Source organism: Bubalus bubalis, chromosome 11 (assembly GCF_019923935.1).
Source record: "Bubalus bubalis isolate 160015118507 breed Murrah chromosome 11, NDDB_SH_1, whole genome shotgun sequence".
Taxonomy (NCBI): domain Eukaryota; kingdom Metazoa; phylum Chordata; class Mammalia; order Artiodactyla; family Bovidae; genus Bubalus; species Bubalus bubalis.
The window spans coordinates 53,774,116-53,791,772 of record NC_059167.1 but is presented as its reverse complement, the minus strand read 5'-3'; the positions used below and the strand labels follow the sequence as shown (position 1 = coordinate 53,791,772).

Sequence of the window (17,657 nt, the reverse complement as noted above, 5' to 3'; positions counted from 1 at the left end):
TTATAAAGGAAATCAGTCCTGAATATTCACTGGAAGGGATGATGCTGCAGCTGAAGCTCCAATACTTTGGCCATCTGATATGAAGGACTGAGTCATTTGAAAAGACCCTGATGCTGGGAAAGATTGAAGGCAGGAGAAGAAGGGGACGACAGAGGATGAGATGGTTGGATGTCATCACCAACTCAATGGACATGAGTTTGAGCAAAGCTCCAGGAGTTGGTGACAGACCAGGAAGCCTGGCGTGCTGCAGTCCATGGGGTCGCAAAGAGTTGGACACAACTGAGCGACTGAGCTGAAACAAAATTTAGAAAAAGAAATAAAAAATATGTGATTAACTTCGCAGAATTATTATAAATTGGTAAGTAAAAGACTAATAATACTGCAATACAAAAATAAGCAGAAATTATGAACAGGTAACTAGGAAAAGAGGAATATAAAAATCAACAATCTTAGACAAAGCAATCTCATAAGTAAACAAAGATGTAAATTTAGAGGAGATACCTTTTTAGCCAACTGAGTATCAATTTCTTTTTGATGATAATGTTCTGTGTACTATACTCTAGGAATTATAAATTGATGAACACTTTTCCACAGGATATCTTAATGATATATATTCATTTCTTTTTAAAAGTTAAGCTTTCAAGAAGGTTCTTTTTTAAAAAAAAATCATACATTAATAAAGATACATGTAGCAAGGATAATTAGAGTAGAATTATTTTTAATAACAAAAAAGGAATTGGCATAAAGGACTATGATTATTAATAAGTGATAGAGTTAATAGGATTTTAATTTTCTCCTTAAATCTTTAAAAATCTGTCCAGATATTCTACAGTAAATATAAATTACTTTTATGTTTTTAAATGATGATGGATCTCAAGAAAATACTGGAAGGCTTTCCCAGTGGCATATCAAACAGGGGCAGGTGATGGGAGTGGCTGGCCCTGGGGAAGGAATATTTTATCCCTGACATTGTTTAGAATTGTCAGCCCATGGTAAAAATCAAAAGCAAACCAGCATCTAGCTGGGCTCTTTGTTTTCAAATCATCCCCGGCATGCAGTGCTGGTCTGCTGCTCCTATAGCATTCTCCCCTCCTTGGTATAGGACTGTGGCTGCTGACACTTCTGGAAAGAAAGAAGAAGGGCAACACATCAAGTTCAGCATGTCAAGTATGTAAAAATCACTTGAGATCGGTACTTTTACCAGTTCTACAATAAAATACATAATCATTTCATGAGTACAAACACAGGAGTTTTTCCAGCTTGCCTGGGTGATCCGACTTCAGGAGTGGAGCGGCACTGCGTTCGCGTTGTCGCCTTTCATGTTCTGCGTGCGTGCGGAATCCCACAGGAGCCTCATTTGTCCCGTCAGACAGCAACTTCACAGGGGAGAGTTGTTGGCTGACTGAGAGGTACAACTCCGCATTTCCATCCCGGAGGACCCGTGAATGAGATGTTATACAATATGAATGGCTATCCCCCTAAGCACTCTATAAATTTATCATAAAGCACTGGATTTTGCAATAACAAAAATAACCATGAAATTGGAACAAAGTGTAAAAAAGAGAAATTGATGTCTCTTCAGGGTCACCCTAGACCCCAGATTGTACTGAGCAGAAGGTCTGGTTGCATTAACACAAGACCAAGCCTTATTTGTTTCAGGGCAGGTGGAAACTCTGCAGTGTGTGAGTGGCCCTGAACTTTCTAGTGTTGGGGAGCGGAAAGTTAAATAGGAGCCCACCAGTGTTTCTAAAAGGAGGGACAACTCTGCATGTTGAGGCATGAGTACAGCTAGTTAGATGATACCTTGTTTGCTTTTAATATCCACTGTGTAACAGATCAGTAGAAAGGTCCAATTTGGGGTTTCGGCTGTGATTAGGAGATGGCGAGAATACACAGAAGAACTGGACAAAAAAGATCTTCACGACCCAGATAATCAAGATGGTGTGATCACTCACCTACAGCCAGACATCCTGGAATGTGAAGTCAAGTGAGCCTTAGAAAGCATCACTACAAACAAAGCTAGTGGAGGTGATGGAATTCCAGTCGAGCTATTTCAAATCCTGAAAGATGATGCTGTGAAAGTGCTGCACTCAATATGCCCGCAAATTTGGAAAACTCAGCAGTGGCCACAGGACTGGAAAAGGTCAGTTTTCATTCCAATCCCAAAGAAAGGCAATGCCAAAGAATGCTCAAACTACCACACAATTGTACTCATCTCACACGCTAGTATAAAGTAATGCTCAAAATTCTCCAAGCCAGGCTTCAGCAATACATGAACCATGAACTTCCAGATGTTCAAGCTGGTTTTAGAAAAGGCAGAGGAACCAGAGATCAAATTGCCAACATCCTCTGGATCATGGAAAAAGCAAGAGAGTTCCAGAAAAACATCTATTTCTGCTTTATTGACTATGCCAAAGCCTTTGACTGTGTGGATCACAATAAACTGTGGAAAATTCTGAAAGAGATGGGAATTCCAAACCACCTGACCTGCCTCTTGAGAAACCTATATGCAGGTCAGGACGCAACAGTTAGAACTGGACATGGAACAACAGACTGGTTCCAAATAGGAAAAGGAGTACATCAAGGCTGTATATTGTCACTCTGCTTAGTTAACGTCTATGCAGAGTACATCATGAGAAACACTGGGCTGGAAGAAGCACAAGCTGGAATCAAGATTGCCAGGAGAAAAATCAATAACCTCAGATATGCAGATGACACCACCCTCATGGCAGAAAGTGAAGAGGAACTAAAGAGCCTCTTGATGAAAGTGAAAGTGGAGAGTGAAAAAGTTGGCTTAAAGCTCAACATTCAGAAAACGAAGATCATGGCATCTGGCCCCATCACTTCCTGGGAAACAGATGGGGAAACAGTGGAAACAGCGTCAGACTTTATTTTTCTGGGCTCCAAAATCACTGCAGATGGTGACTGCAGCCCTGAAATTAAAAGACGCTTACTCCTTGGAAGGAAAGTTATGACCAACCTAGATAGCATATTGAAAAGCAGAGACATTACTTTACCAACAAAGCTCCATCTAGTCAAGGCTATGGTTTTTCCAGTGGTCATGTATGGATGTTAGAGTTGGACTGTGAAGAAAGCTAAGCGCCGAAGAATTGATGGTTTTGAACTGTGGTGTTGAAGAAGACTCTTGATAGTCCCTTGGACTGCAAGGAGATCCAACCAGTCCATTCTGAAGGAGATCAGCCCTGGGCTTTCTTTGGAAAGAATGATGCTAAAGCTGAAACTCCAGTACTTTGGCCACTCATGCAAAGAGTTGACTCATTGGAAAAGACTCTGATGCTGGGAGGGATTGGGAGCAGGCGGAGAAGGGGACGCCAGAGGATGAGATGGCTGGATGGCATCACTGACTCGATGGATGTGAGTCTGAGTGAACTCTGGGAGTTGGTGGTGGACAGGGAGGCCTGGCGTGCTGCGATTCATGGAGTGGCAAAGAGTCAGACACAACTGAGTGACTGAACTGAACTGAACTGAGGAGACTGGGGTGAGGGGTGGCCTCATTTGGGCAGCCATATCAGACACAGAGCATCTAACTTGGAGTTCTTTGGTGTTTTTTCTTTTTTTGATTGAGCTGGGTCTTTGTTGCTGAAGATGGGCCTTCTCAAGTTGTGGTGAGCTAGGGCTACTCTTCATTGTGGTACACAAACTTCTTTCCTTGTGTTGGCTTCTCTTGCTGTGAAGAACAGGCCCTAGGCTCACTGGCTTCAGTGGTAGAAGCATGCAGGCTCAGTAGCTGTTGTGCATGGGCTTAGTGTCTCTGAGGCATGTAGAATCTTTGCAGACCAGGTATCAAACCCATGTTCCCTGCATTGGCAGGTGGATTCTTATCCACTGTACCACCAGGGAAGTCCCTAGGCTTGTGGTTTTTGGAAAAGCAGTATGTTGGGGTTTATGTAGCTCTGTAGATATTTATTGTTGCAACTGCCATGGCACTTAGTAATCTCTTAAGGAAGTCCTGCTGCTGCTGCTGCTGCTAAGTCGCTTCAGTTGTGTCCGACTCTGTGTGACCCCAGAGATGGCAGCCCACCAGGCGTCCCCGTCCCTGGGATTCTCCAGGCAGGAACACTGGAGTGGGTTGCCATTTCCTTCTCCAATGCAGACCCAACTAGAGGTAAAATTTGTGATATGGAAATTGCTCAAAATCCCACAAAAAGGAATCCATCCCAGCTGGAGTTGTGTTTCATTCATTGTAGCTCAGAAATCTCTCCCCCTGTTTATCATCTTAGCCAGTCAAGAGTGAGGGCTGAGCATAAGTATCCTTTTAGACAACAGACCCTCACTTTTGGTCCCCTGTAAAACCCTTTAGAATCTCAGAAAACAGTTTCCATGTTTCCCAGACTAAACGCAGGTATTGTTTCTCTATTGTATCGGTTTAAGGGGACCATCTCACACTCATTGACTTAAAAATGATTAGAAGACTGTCATACAGAATGAAGTAAGTCAAAAAGAGAAAAACTAATATTGTATAATGTCACATATGTGTGGAATGTAGAGAAATGGTACAGATGAACTTATTTGCAAAGCAGAAAGAGAAACAGATATAGAGAACAACTGTATGGGCACCAGAGAGGAAAGCAGGCGATGGGGTGGGGGGATAAATTGGGAGATTAAGATTGACATGTATACACTATTGATACTATGTATAAAATAGATAACTAATGAGAACCTACTGTATAGCCCAGGGAATGCTACTCAATGCTCTGCGGTGACCTAAATGGAAAGGAAATACAAAAGAGAGGGGATGTATGTACACGTATAGCTGATTCACCTTGCTGAAAAGCAGAAACTAAAATAACATTGTAAAGTAACTATACTCCAATAAAAATTTATATTCAAAAAACCCTACCAAAAAAAGTGATCAGAAGAATTGCTACTGTGTCCTTCAAAATATAAATGCGTCCGAGGCCATCTCCAGTTTAGGAAAATCGGGTCTTTTAGTTTTGCTCTTGCTTCCCCTCAGCATTTTCTCCTGCAGCAGAAATAATGCATTTAGTCATTTTGGGACAGTGGTCTAATACATTAATGATTGTAGGTGCTATTTCTAGAATCTTGGCTCTGCAAATGTAACCTGGTGAGAGAGTCAGTGGCAGTGAGCGAGGGTCCTGAAAAGCGAGGATTTTCGGAAGCCAGGATGCACTGCAGTGAAAGCACAAGCATCCCCCGTCGTTAAAACAGAGGAGGAATCCGTGCTTTGCAGCCTGTCAGAGACACACGTGGCCTTGCGGTGGGCTGAGGCAGGGAGAGGGGAAAGTGAAAGGGGCATGAAGATGATACAAAATCAGAGAAATGTGGGCCTCCTGTTCCTCAGCTTCTGGAATTAGGAAGTTGATATTTAATCCAAGCCAGCCGCTTGAGGGGATTTGGCTAAATAGGTAACTGAATTTTTCTGGAATGTCCTTTTTTTTTTTTTTGTAAGTCAGCCTAAGTGGAAAGAAAGTAGAACTCTCATCAGTGAATCAAATGGTGGGCAGGGCCGGCTGGGAGGGCCGATTCCCCCTGGATCATGTACATATCACTCCATTCCTTGGCTGTACTTCCAGTGCAGGTTAAATGCATTGTTCCCATTAGCGAGCGGATAGGACAGTTCCTTTAGATGAAGGAGACTCTGTACTTTGAATGTCACTGTGAGGAGAAGGTAGTCCTCACAGAAGAGTTGACAGTGCCACTTGTGGCGGGATTTGACTGTCATTGTTCCAACTATATAAAATGATGACTTACCGGAAGCCTCAGAGTTTCAGCATAATATATAATAATAATAAGACTCATGTCAGCTTAGAAGTGCTGTCGGATTTCTCTGCAGCTTGGTACTTTATCTGAGACACGGTGGTCGTAGAAGACGTAGCACTTTGTGCCAGACGCTGTCTGAGGCTGATTCATTCTGCTGTGGATGTTCCTGACTGAGTCATATTCACTCTGATTAGTCACTTTGCTTTCATTTGCTCAAACTAAAATCCTAAAAGTTTGCCTGCTTCTTTAGTATGTTTTTTATAGCCATATGGAAATCACCCTTCAGTAAGTGATACCAAACATGACTAGTGGGGAAAAAATATTAACAGTCAGGAAGATGTTAAATTGGCTGAAAGGTTCCTGATGTCTAAGTTTAAAGCCACGTGACACATTGACATCCCACAGTGGCAACAGGGAAATGGTTTGTTTTATTTGTTCTGCAACTTTGGAAATTGAGGCACAGGCTTGATTGGTATAAATAAAGAACACTAAATCAGTTATGTTCATCATATAACAATTGCAGGAATTATTTGGAATATTTAGATCATGTATAAGAATCTTTTAAAATGCAAAATAAAACCCAAGATGTTTGTAGGGAAAGTATATAAGCAGGAAGAGGTCCCTGTTGTGTATATTCTTTGATGGCCCTAAAAAAAGTCAACAGGCCCTCAAGTGACCAACAATGCAAAAGGAATGTGCTAAGGGCCGGGCTAATTGAACATAACCTGCATTTTTCCATGCCCTCCTCCCAAACACTTTCTGTTCTTGAAGTTCATGGACGTGAAGAGCAGTCGTTGGACTTCCCTGGGGAGAAAAAATGACCTCCAGGAGCATGAATGGGACTGATGTGAAATGGATGACCAGAATGGAATTTGGGTCACTGGTTGCGGCTTGGGCTGATACTCCCATATTGTAGGCATCTCCTCCTAAGCACTGTTGAGTACAGGGATCATTGCTGTCTTGCTGTATCCTCATCATCTAACTTAGTATCTGACAACATGGTCTGGGAGAGAAAAATCATCCACTCAACCAGGTTGTGTAGATGACAAGTCTGAAGCTTCATACTTGAGCAAATTCCACTTTGAGCTGAAAGATCTGTTTGTCCATATGTTGTCTATTTACTAGATGTTCAAATAGTTTCACATTTTCATTTGGTTCTGGGACAAAATAAGTGACAGTTCTGAAATTAGAGATAACTAAAGCTATGTCACTGGATATGGGTTGATTTCTGAACTCATAAAGGCCTTGAGAGTGCTGTTTAAATATTGTGGGTTAGAAGGGCAGAGAGCAGAGCAGAGGCCTGTATGTGGCAGAGTGGATCCCCATGCATTTAGATAATAAAATATCCGAAGGGTCCCATCTCTCCCCTTTGCAGCAAGGAGGGCCCCAAAGACTTGGGCAAGGCTCCTCCATCTTGTTCACAGATACAGGGAGTAGAACAAGGGGCACTCACTTGTGCAGGAGTAAGCCATCTAAACTCTGGTTAATCCAATCCTAACTGCACAGAATGAGAAGGGACAGTCAGACTGTAAAGCCAGAAAGCCTAGTAGTGAAAAAGTTAGCACTGGTGTGGATGATGAGAGAACACAGGGAGCTCCTGGAGCCAGGATTCAGGTGTCTCTGATGCCGTTTGCTGGATGCTTTTTGGCTTTTAATGTGGGCACGGGAGGAGCCCTTAAAGGATTCAACCAGATGAAGGAATAATTGCATGGACCACTGAAAACATCACATGGCTGAGCTCTGGCCCCAGCTCTACCGTACAGAGACCAGTTGACCTTGAACATGCCCCTCCATTTTTCTGACACTGTTTTCTCGCAGAAAAAATGGTTTAACAATATCCTCACTACTTACTTCACAGAGGGAGGTGAGGGAATCAGAAGATGGGTGGAAAATCTGCTGTCCAGTGTACAAGAGTGAATACATTGTTACAACAGCAAAGTGCAAGTTGCCCTTGAATAATCTTCAAATGAGTTTTTTTTTTAATGTAGGACTCAGAAAAGAAAAAAAAAGAGAAAAAAATCCTCATGGAGATCGCTCCATCTTGTTAAATGAGGATCAGATTGCTATTCTAGATGGTGAACTGAGATTACCTGCAGAGAGGCACACAGAACAGACTTGTGGTCCAAAAGAGGAGGGGGAAGAAGGGGAGGGATGGGCTGGGAGTTTGGGGTTAGCAGATGCAAACTATTACATATAGAGTGGAAAAACAACAAGGTCCTACTGTATAGCACAGGGAACTATAGTCAATATCCTGTAATAAACCATAACAAAAGAATATGAAAAAGAACACACACATACACACACATATATATATGAATTGCTTTGCTGTATAGCAGAAATTAACACAACATTGTAAATCAAGTATACTTCAATAAAATAATTTTTTTTAAAAGATATACTGCTCACACAGAGGAAGGGACCACATCGGGGTCCCCATCAAGGTTGAACAAAGCTTGGGCTCAGTTGTGCTTCCTGCTTGTCAGCCTCTTGCCTCCCACATGCATGCCATTTCCACTTGATGTCATCATGCTGAAGGGAGGTGAAAGGGACTCAGTGACATCTGCAGAGATCAAGCCCTGAGCCTTTGGAGTGGGAGCACTGACTCCAAGACCCTAGACTACCAGAGAACTAACCCTAGCGAGTATCAAATAGTGAGAATTCACAGAAACAAAACCACTTCAATACAAGACCCGGCATCACCCAACCACCTGCACCCTGTGCAGGACTCCGCATCTAATCTAAACAACATAGAAAACAAAACAAAAAACAAAATTAGCAGAAGGAAAGAAACCATAAAGATCCAAGCAGAAATAAATGAAAAAGAAAGAAGCAAGAGTAAAGATTAATAAAACTAAAAGCTGGTTCTTTGAGAAGATAAATAAAATTGACAAACCTTTCCTTTAGACAGACTCATTAAGAAGAGAGAAGAATCAAATCAACCAAATTAGAAACAAAAAAGGAGAGGTTACAACAGACAATGCAGCAATACAAAGGATTTTAAGAGACTATTATGAACAACTATATGGCAATAAAATGGATAACCTGGAAGAAATGGACAGATTCTTAGAAAAATTCAATCTTCCAAGACTGAACCAAGAAGAAATAGAAATTATGAACAACCGCATTACAAGCACTGAAATTGAAGCTGTGATCAAAAATCTCCCAAAAAACAAAAGCCCAGGACCAGATGGCTTCACAGGAGAATTTCATCAAACATATAGAGAAGAGCTCATGACTATCCTTCTAAAACTCTGTCAAAAAATTGCAGAGGAAGAAACATTTCTAAACTCATTCTACATGGCCACCATCACCCTGATATCAAAACCAGACAAAAACAACACACATACAAAAAAAACTATAGGCCAATATCACTAATGAACATAGATGCAAAAATCCTCAACAAAATTTTAGCAAACAGAATTCAGCAGCACATTAAAACACTCACACACCATGATCAAGTTGGGTTTATTCTAGGAATGCAAGGATTCTTCAATATATGCAAATCAATCAGTGTGATACACCATATTAACAAATTGAAAGATAAAAATCATATGATAATCTCAATAGATGCAGAAAAAAGCCTTTGACAAAATTCAGCACCCATTTATGATTAAAACTCTTCAAAAAATGGGCATAGAAGGAACCTACCTCAACATAGTAAAGGCCATATATGATAAGCCTAGAGCAAACATTATTCTCAATGATGAAAAACTGAAAGCATTCCCCCTAAGATCAGGAACAAGACAAGGGTTTCCACTTTCACCACTGTTATTCAACATAGTTTTGGAAGTCCTAGCTACAGCAGTCAAAGAAGAAAAAGAAATAAAAGGAATCCAGATCGGAAAAGAAGAAAAGCTCTCACTATTTGCAGATGACATGATACTGTACGTAGAAGACCCTAACGATAGTATAAGAAAATTACTAGAACTAATCAGTGAATTTAGCAAAGTTGCAGGATACAAAATCAATACACAGAAATCACTTGCCTTTCTATACACTAACCATGAAAAATCAGAAAGAGAAATTAAGGAATCAATCCCATTCACCATTGCAACAAAAATAATTAATCTAGGAATAAACTTACCTAAGGAGACAAAAGAACTGTACACAGAAAATTATAAGACACTAATGAAAGAAATCAAAGATGACATAAACAGATGGAGAAATATTCCATGTTCCCAGGTAAGAAGAATGATTATTGTGAAAATGACTATACTACCAAACACAATCTACAGATTCAGTGCGATCCCTATCAAATGGCATTTTTCACAGAACTAGAACAAAAAATTTCACAATTCATATTGAAACACAAAAGACCCCGAATAGCCAAAATAGTCTTGAGAGAGAAGAATGGAGTGTGAGGAATCAACCTTCCTGACTTCAGATTATACTACAAAGCCACAGACATCAAGACACTATGGTACTGGCAGAGAAACAGAAATACAGACTAATGGAACAAGATAGAAAGCCCAGAAATAAACCCGTGCACCTATGGGTACCTTGTTTTTGACAAAAGAGGCAAGAATATACAAGGGGGAAAGACAGCCTCTTCAATAAATGGTGCTGGGAAAACTGGACAGCTACATGTAAAACAATGAAATTAGAACACTTCCTAACACCATACACAAAGATAAACTCAAAATGGATTAAAGACCTAAATGTAAGACCAGAACCTATAAAACTCTTAGAGGAAAACATAGGCAGAACACTCGATGACATAAATCAAAGCAAGATCCTTTATGACCCACCTCCTAGAGTAACAGAAATAAAAACAAAAATAAGCAAGTGGGACCTGATTAAACTTAAAAGCTTTTGCACAGAAAAGGAAACTATAAGCAAGGTGAAAAAACAACCCTCAGAATGAGAGAAAATAATAGCAAATGAAACAACTGACAAAGGATTAATTTCCAAAATATATAAGCAGCTCATACAACTCAATACCAGAAAAACAAACAACCCAATCAAAAAGTGGGAACAAGACCTAAACAGACATTTCCCCAAAGAAGACATACAGATGACCAACAAACACATGAAAAGATGCTAAACGTTGCTCATTATTAGAGAAACGCAAATCAAAACTACAATGAGATATCACCTCACACCAGTCAGAATGGCCATCATCAAAAAGTCTACAAACAATAAATGCTGAAGAGGGTGTGGAGAAAAGGGAACACTCTTGCACTATTGGTGGGAATATAGATTGATACAACCACTATGGAAGATGGTATGGAGATTCCTTGAAAAGCTAGGAATAAATGGCCATTTATTCACCATATGGCCTGGCAATCCCACTCCTAGGCATATACCCTGAGGAAACCAAAATTGAAAAAGACACATGTATTCCATTGTTCATTGCAGCACTATTTACAATAGCTAGAACATGAAAGCAAGCTAGATGTCCATCAACAGATGAATGGATAAAGAAGTTGTGGTCCATATATACAATGGAATATTACTCAGCCATAAAAAGGAATGCCTTTGAGTCAGTTCTGATGAGGTGGGTGAACCTAGAACCTATTATACTGAGTGAAGTGAGGCAGAAAGAGAAAGATAAATATTGTATTCTAACATATATACACAATCTAGAAGAATGGTACTGAAGAACTTATATACAGGCAGCAGTGGAGAAACAGACATAGAGAGTAGGCTTATGGACATGGGGAGAGGGGAGGAGAGGGTGAGATGTATGGAAAAAGTAACATGGAAACTTACATTATCATATGTAAAATAGATAGCCAACGGATATTTGCTGTATGGCTAAGGAGACTCAAACAGGGTCTCTGTATCAACCTAGAGGGGTGGGATGGGGCAGGAGATGGGAGGGAGGTTGAAAAGGGAGGGGATATATGTATACCTATGCCTGATTCATGTTGAGGTTTAAAAGAAAACAACAAAATTATGTAAAGCATTTATCCTTCAATTACAAAAATAAATAAAAAGAAAAAGAAATTACCTAGAGAGAGAGACTGAACTGCAAGTTGGAGACAGCTGTTTACCTGCAAAGAACCACTTAATAGGGTTGCCAGGATTTCTCAGGTTTTTTGTTTGGGATCATCAACCAAGAGACGTCTGATTCTATTTAGGTCTGTGTTTAGTTTAGCTGGCCAGCTTGAAAGGTTGGGCTGCTATCATATGCCACCAATGGGACTCCTTATCCAGCCAACAAAATGTGGCCTGCTGAGAACAAAGGGATGGTGGGGTTCAAAGTCAGGTCTCCTGGTTTGTGTTCTACTGAGTGTTTCCTTCATGTGGCTTAATGCATTCTGATATTCCCTCATCAACCAATGAGGGTATGTTCCTACAATGTATCATGGTTGAGAATGTCATGATTGGAAAAACTAAGACCTCATTGTAAATGAGAATTAAAGAGGAGGAATAAAAGTGATGACATATTCCTTTTCATAAGAACATAAATGAATAACTCAGTAAATAAGTAAATATTCTTCAGGTATCTGCTCTCCAAAGTGTTAAACCTGCTTTAGTAACACTTTCTTTACCTGTTGAAGAAATATGACTGCTACATATCCACCTGCACAGGCAGTCACTCACAAACTCTGTGTGAGGGAGACAGAGCCACTGTTTAAAGTTTTCCATCAATAAGGACTATTTTCTTATGGACACTTCAGTTCAGTTCAGTCGCTCAGTCGTGTCCAACTCTTTGTGACCTCATGAATCGCAGCACACCTGGCCTCCCTGTCTATTACCAACTCCTGGAGTTTACCCAAACTCATGTGCATCGAGTTGATGATGCCATCCAGCCATCTCATCCTCTGTTGTCCCCTTCTCCTCTTGCCCCCAATCCCTCCCAGCATCAGGGTCTTCTCCAATGAGTCAACTCTTCGCATGAGGTCGCCAAAGTATTGGAGTTTCAGCTTCAGCATCAGTCCTCCCAGTGAACACCCAGGATTGATCTCCTTGCAGTCCAAGAGACGCTCAAGAGTCTTCTCCAACACCACAGTTCAAAAGCATCAATTCTTCGGCGCTCAGCTTTCTTCACAGTCCAACTCTCACGTCCATACATGACCACTGGAAAAACCATAGTTCTGATTAGATTGACCTTTGTTGGCAAAGTAATGTCTCTGCTTTTGAATATGCTATCTAGGTTAGTCATAACTTTCCTTCCAAGGAGTAAGCGTCTTTTAATTTCAGGGGTGCAGTCACCATCTGCAGTGATTTTGGAGCCCAGAAAAATAAAGTCTGACACTGTTTCCACTGTTTCCCCATCTATTTGCCATGAAGTGATGGGGCCAGATGCCATGATCTTCGTTTTCTGAATGTTGAGCTTTAAGCCAGCTTTTCGCACTCCACTTTCATCAAGAGGCTTTTTAGTTCCTCTTCACTTTCTGCCATAAGGGTGGTGTCATCTGCATATCTGAGGTTATTGATATTTCTCCCGGCAATCTTGATTCCAGTTTGTGCTTCTTCCAGCCCAGTGTTTCTCATGATGTACTCTGCATATAAGTTAAATAAGCAGGGTGACAATATACAGCCTTGATGTACTCCTTTTCCTGTTTGGAACCAGTCTGTTATTCCATGTCCAGTTCTAACTGTTGCTTCCTGACCTGCATTAGGTTTCTCAGGAGGCAGGTCAGGTGGTCTGGAATTCCCATGTCTTTCAAAATTTTCCACAGTTTATTGTGATCCACACAGTCAAAGGCTTTGGCATGGACACTTCAAACATGCATTAAGAGAGGCATCAGTGCAATGAACTCTGGCAAACCCAACACTCAGATTCAACACTTAAGATTTGCCATACTTGCTTTATCTGGCCCTTTTTTCTTTGCTGAAGCATTTTAAATCAAATTTCAGACATTGTATCATATCTTCCCTACATATTTCATGTTCAGTAGCAACTAAGTGCCTGGTGCACTCACATTATCCCCTTGTTTCCTTTTCAAGGCCACTCAGAAAGGTTTTGTGATATTTTGTTGTGTTTTCTGGACCAGCTGTGTAGCGCAAACTGGTTTTTCCTTCTGTTCTACTCCCATAGACATTCCCTGGACTATATGATCCAGGAAGATATGAATCAAGAAATTAGGCTGCATAATTTAAGAAGAATGCCCCCAAACTCACATACAAAATAATAATAATACAAGGATTTAAACTTACGGATATACAAATATAAAACAGAACTATCTTTTTTTTTAACCAGTTAATTAGTGTGATTTTATTTTCTTTCCTTTTTTTATTTTTTATCAGCGAATACTTTACAATGTTGCATTGGTTTCTGCTGCACAATAATAAGAATGAGCCATAACCACACATTTATCCCCTCCCTTCTGAGCTCACCTCCCACTCCTCACCATCCCACCCCTCTAGGTCATCACAGAGCACCAGGCTGGGCTCCCTGTGTTATATAGCTGCTTCCCAAAACAGAACTACCTTTGGAAAAAAAAAGAAAAAAAAACTAAGTTGGGCGAAGTGTCTTTTGCCAAGTTGCTATTTCTTCTTGATCCCAGCATAATTCAGTGGTGGTAGCATCCTGGCTTTTATTTTTAAGTCACTTTGAATAGAAGGGAGATTGTTAAACCCAACCTCTAAGCTGTTGTATCTGAGGACCCTGAGTACTGAAATCATTGCTTCCACAATAGCTTCCTCCATCTCGGCAGTGGGAGAGTTAAACTGTTAGCCACACAAACCCTTACTTCTTGCTGTAGCATATGGCTAAGTGGGAATTTTTCTGTAGGTTCTTTATTATCCCACAGCCAATGTGAGATTAGCTTTACAAGTTGGGTTATAACCTTTACAGCTTCTATGTCGGGATCCGTTAACAAGATCATAAAGATCTTGCTAACAGATGAGGCCGACATGCCCCGTGTTCAGCTCTGGTAATGACCAAATTGATTTTATCAGAGGTGTTTAAAAGGGCCATTTTAACTTTGCTATTGATTGCCTGACCTCTGCTGTGGGTGCTGGGGTCGGTATGTGTTCTCTCCCCATCTCACTCTTTTGTATGGAGCCTTCCAGTTTCTCCTCACCTGCGCAAAACCTTTCCTGTGCTTTTAAACCATCTCATTTAGCACTTGCCTCACCATCTGTATTCCCCTTGGGCCCTCTGTACATTTCTGGAGGACTAAGCTTTGGGGTCACAGTTGGTAAACTAGACACATGGCTTTTGGGAGCCATCTTCATCCACTGAACAAATTTTCTCAAGATCCTCCTTTGTGCCAGAGACCATTCTAAGCACTGAAAAGCACAGTGGTAAATCAAGAACACGAAGTTCCTGCCTGAAAGAGCTGACATTGTTGGAAAGGCACCCGACAATCATTTGATATACTGCCAGAAGAGAAATACTGTGAAGAAAAGTAAAAGCAAAGTGAAGAATGGGGCAGGGAACACAATTCTGGGTGAGCTGGTCAGGGGGCATCTTGGGAGGAAGTGGCCTGTGAGCGGAGACAGGAATGGTTGTGATGGAGGGGTCAGGAGGAAAACTGAACCAGGCAGAGGGAGTCATAAGCATAAAGGACTTAAGACCAGAGCAAGCTCAGTGCTTTAGAGAAAAATCCAAGAAGGCCAGTGTAGAGGAGTGACCTAGGCCAGGCAGAGGGTAGAGGATGTGAGGTGGAGAACCAGGTGGACTGGGTCCTGGAAGACCTTACGAGCCATGGAAGGAATTTGAGCAGGAGACTGACATGCTCTTATTCATAGCTGAAAATTTCAGTCTGGCCTTAGTAACACTTCTCAGTGATGCTGGTGGTACTGCTGAGGTGTCTTGTGCAACTGTGGGCAGACTCAGAGGCTACAGAGCTGAGCTCTGTTCTCTGTTCCGCTTCTCATTGGTCAGTTGACTTGGAACTCATCACCTAATAGCTCTCAGGCCCTAAAGTTTCTGAGTCCTTATCCAGGGAGAGATACAGTTTCTTGAAACTCTTCTGGATCTAACATTTGGTGGTTCTAAACTGTAAATAAGAGTTACTTCATAATCAGATGTATTTCTTAGGATAAAGCCTAAAAACTGCTGTAACAAAGAGACCCAAGAACACAGTGGCATCTGTGAGGAGGAGGTTTGCTTCTCTCATCTGTGGGGTGTCAGCTAGGGAAGCCCAGCTCATGAACTCCAGGGTCCTGCCTCCAAAGATGGCCCTTCCCCCATGGTTGGAGTTGGGTCATGGCCTCATGCAGGTTCCAGTCCGTAGGAAGAGAGAGAGAGAAGATCTGGGCGAGCAGCTTCCTTCATTTCCTTTTAAGTGACATGGGAGTTACACATCCAGTGCTTGAGGAGAACCTAGTATGGTGGCCGTGCCCAGCCCAAAGGGACTCTGGGAAATGCAATCTCTAACTGGCCCTCTGTTCACCCATCTCAAATGCACCTGCTGTGGAAGATCGCAGAATGGGTTTGAAGGGGTAGCAGGAAAACTGCCCTATCTTGTTTTAGGAAAATCCAGCATATTTTCATGATTCCTTAAACTCTTAAAATTTTGTGGACCTTTGTATTAATTCCTGGAGCTGCTGTAACCAATTGCCACAAACTGGGTGGCTTAAAACAGCAGATATGTATTCTGTCACAGTTAGGGTTGCTGAAAGTCCAAAATCAGCAGGGTCATGCTCCTTCTGAAGGCTCTAGGGAAGAATTTCTGGAAGCTTCTGTTCCAGCTTCTGGTAGGTACTGGCAATCCTTAGCATGCTTTGCCTTGTAGCTACATCACTTCCATCTCTGCCTCCATCTTCACATGACCTTCTCTGTGTGTCTTCTGAGTCACAGGATCAAAATCCCCCTTTCTCTCTCTCTCTCTTTTTTTTTTTTTTTTTTTTAATTATTTATTTGGCTGCACTGGGTCTTAGTTGTGGATCTTCAATCTTATTTGCAGTGTGTGGGATCTAGTTTCCTGACCAGGGATATAACCCAGGCCCTCCTGCATTGTGACTGTAGAGTCTTAGCCATGGGACCACCAGAGAAATCCTCTCCTTTCTCTTACAAAGACAGCAGTCACTAGATTGAAGGCCCACCTTAATCCAATATGACCTCATCTTGATTACATCTGTGTAAAGACCCAATTTCTAAATAAGTTCGCATTCATGTATTAGGACTTGACCATATCTTCTTGGGAGATATAGCTCAAGTCATTACAACCTTCTTAAGACTAGGGGGGAAAAAGATGGAAGAAAGATGGAAGGATGGAGGGAGGAAGGCTGGGTAAAAAAATTCAGCAGAGAATAGCTGCGTTAACTGAGATCAAACAAATTATAACAAAGTATATCAGTCTCAAAAAGAACCCATAGTTTATTCTGAAGCATGGTGCCACCTTAATGTCTCAATCCAGGGTCATATAGGCCCTTTTTCCTTTCCTCTTCTATGGGGTCATTCCAATGCATTGGTGTAAGATACCTAGTTTAGGTAATGGAATTCAGGAACTATCAACAGCTCTCAGCTTTGTGGTGTGTACACTTTTGTTGATCATAGAAGCCCCACAAAGAAGATATTCTTACCTTCACCCCACAGATATTGAAACTGAAGCTCAGACTAAGACACTCGCCTAAAGTGAAATGACTTCACTGATGATGGTGAAGCCAGGCTTGCAGCCTGGGTCCTTCTGTTGTCAAAGATCGATCACATTACACGGTGTTTGAATCCCAGAGACTCTCAGGGTATACTGACGAAAGGGCCACCTCTTACCTTGAGGAATTTGTGAACAGTGTCTGAGGTCACACCTGCTCTGCAGAGATCTCCACAAACTTATGGGGGCCTGAGTGTTAGAATGTGCTAATAGCAGTCAGATACCCTTGGTGATCAGGATAAACAAAATCTCTATTAAGTAGCTAAAGGATGCTTGTTTGCCCAGGAGTCAAGATTTGTTCAATATCAGAGTCCAAGTTTCTCACTGCATTCTAGAACATTATGTAAAATACATTGAACTTAAAAAGTGTTATTTTTCAGAACTTCATCAGCATATCGATTGGTGATTTGATTACTACTT

General features: G+C 41.3%; 1 protein-coding gene across 3 annotated transcripts in view; it reads left to right on the top strand.

Moving 5' to 3' along the window:
• RORA (RAR related orphan receptor A) overlaps positions 1-17,657 on the top strand; it is an 811,781-nt gene that overhangs the window by 579,847 nt on the left and 214,277 nt on the right. The gene's annotated exons all lie outside the window — the stretch shown is intronic.